This window comes from Nycticebus coucang, chromosome 19 (assembly GCF_027406575.1).
Source record: "Nycticebus coucang isolate mNycCou1 chromosome 19, mNycCou1.pri, whole genome shotgun sequence".
Taxonomy (NCBI): Eukaryota; Metazoa; Chordata; class Mammalia; order Primates; family Lorisidae; genus Nycticebus; species Nycticebus coucang.
In genome coordinates this window covers 53977992-53980658 of record NC_069798.1, presented here as the reverse complement: position 1 = coordinate 53980658, position 2667 = coordinate 53977992, and the positions used below count along the sequence as shown (strand labels likewise).

At 41.1% G+C, this 2667-nt stretch overlaps 1 non-coding gene across 1 annotated transcript; it reads left to right on the top strand.

The window, feature by feature from the left end:
* Nucleotides 1–2205: 2205 nt before the first annotated feature.
* Nucleotides 2206–2309, top strand: LOC128572178 (U6 spliceosomal RNA). The gene has a single exon (XR_008376089.1). It is a non-coding gene; the product is annotated as a U6 spliceosomal RNA (small nuclear RNA).
* Nucleotides 2310–2667: the final 358 nt, after the last annotated feature.

Genomic DNA, 2667 nt, shown 5'->3' with positions numbered 1-2667 from the left:
GTCAAATCATGGCATAAGAAAGGGGGTGTTTTGGTCCACATCTTCCTATTCTACGTCAAATCTGTTAAAGATGCAGACCGCAGAAGGGAAGTCACGTTTCATATAAACATTTCCTCGAGTGGCCAGCAGACATCTCTCCAAAGACCCCCAACTACAAGGAGCTCAGTTGACTAAAGGCCTCAGTTACTACCCTCTGAAATCCACTGGCACAAATGTGCACATTTCCACTACCACGGCCACTCTACACCCATGTCCGAGTGCGGCCAGGAAACTGAGGCAGATCTGCCCCTCAGACATGGGACTCTCCTGACAGCCAGCTTTGAGAGCTCCCTGACGGCTTGCCAAACCTTCCCCAGATGACACAACAACCTAGGACACGTCCACCCTGCAGCCTTTATATGGCCTCAGACTTGCAGTGTGGTCTGGCAGGTGTCTCAGTCTTCCTCAGAGCCCCCCTCCCCACACCCGCCTCCAATTTCGCTCCTGTTTCCTCTAATAAAGTCTTTGCATGTGCAAACTCACCTGCTCATCTCAGTGTCTGCTTCTTGGAGAACCCAAACTAACACACGTCACTTCTTCTACCATAACCGTCCCCTACCTGGCTGTCAAAGACTGCACATCCCCTTAGGTGGAGCCCTGGCAGCACAAAGCAAATGCTCTGGATGTCATGCCTATGCCACCAATGTGTGACATTCATGGCAGAGCTTGGTGAAATAGCTCCCCATCTGCCTCGGATCCAGGAGTCAGCAGTGTGATGGTGCCCACGTGGAGGGCACATAATTTGGATTGAAAAGTAAAGTTGGGCTCTTTCTAACAGAAGATAAATCTAGTTTGATGAGGAGTATTGGCCTTTTCATTCAGATGATGTGGCAGGCATTTCTATATATTTAATGAGCTAAATTGGTAACTCCAAGACTTGGGAGGAAAACCTCCAAATTTAAGCAGATAGTTTAAAAATTATATATTTTTAAGTTACATTAGTAAACAAGAATTGAAAATAATGATAGTTCAGGTTTTCCAAATTTTTTGAATATACCACGTATGAAAATATGCTTCCAAAGTAAAAGTAACTGTTATAATTCAGAGTCACATGGTAAGTCTTGGTAAAACTTTTTGGTGAACCTCCTAGGGAGTAAGAGAAACTCTAATGATTAGATAACAAATCCTTTCGAAAGTCAAATGGTTTCTCATTCTCTGCCTGGAGCAAAATTAAAGGAGTACCCTTAACTCTCAATAAAAAATATGATTTCTGTCATATGCCTTAGAAAGAGCCAAAAAGAGGGCAGTGCCTGTGGCTCAAAGGAGTAGGGTGACAGCCCCATATGCCAGAGGTGGTGGGTTCAAACCTAGCCCCGGCCAAAAACTGCAAAAAAAAAAAAAGAAAGAGCCAAAAAGAATTGAGTGCTCCTGCTATTGGAGAAATTCTTCTGTTTCTACCTACATATTTATAGAAGCCAATGTTTACAGTGCTTGAATCTATAAAATGAAGGATAAAAATAAAACTGTCACTAACTTTGTCTCACTCATCCCCATAGACATGAGCTCATTGGAAAACACCGCCATCAACAAGTGCTTTCATCTAGCTCATTAAGAAATGCATTTCAAATGGTTTGACTTTTCCTGTTTAATAATTAACTTGGGATATCTTTACATTATGTTGTTTAATGTGTCCTAATTACAGTGTAATGACAACCAAGAAGAAACTTTCTGCCACTTAGAGGTGGGCAGATACAGGGAAGAAAGTTTTATTTATAAAATTTCAATTTATATAGATATTTTGTGGCAGAGAAGAGGGATCAATGCCAGGCATTAGAGCAGTGTTTTTCAATCTTTTTTTATCTCATGGCACACTTGAACCTATAGTTATAAAACTTTCGTAGCACATTTAAATTATGGTTTTTTTTTTTTGAGACAGAGTCTCAAGCTATCACCCTGGGTAGAGTGCCGTAGCATCACAGCTCACAGCAACCTCCAACTCTTGGGCTTAAGCGATTCTCTTGCCTCAGCCTCCCACTTAGCTGGGACTATGGGTGCCTGCCACAATGCCCAGCTATTTTTTGGTTGCAGTTGTCATTGTTGCTTGGCAGCCCCAGGCCGGGTTCAAACCCACCACCCTAGGTGTATGTGGCTGGTGCCTTTGCTGACTGAGCTACAGGTGCTGCCATGAATTATGTTGATCAAAAAAAAAAGAAAGAAAGAGTAGCATTGGCCTCAGCAGCACACATACTGAAATTGAAATAACACAAGGAATATTAGGATGGCACTTGCCCCAGGATGACGCCAAGATTCATGAAGCGTTCTGTATTTTTAAAAAGCGGGGAGGGTAAAAATAAAAAAAGAATATACTTACTGTACTTTGAACTTCTTTCCAACAATTTAATTAATGATCTTTAAAAATGTTTGCGGCACACCTAAGATCCTCACGTTAGTGTGGACCCAGAGTACCCACAGCACACTGGTTCAAAATGAAAATATTTTTACACTGCACTAGAGTGTAAAAATATATTAGAATAATGCATTATGGAAAGGCAGTGAAAATAGGAGTTCCTAGAAAAGAGAAGTAGTGTATAATTTCAGACTGTTATAAAGGAGCTTGTTTATGATTTTGAAACCGATAATAGAATCACTATGGTATCTGGAAATCATTGCATGGTTAAATAATAAATT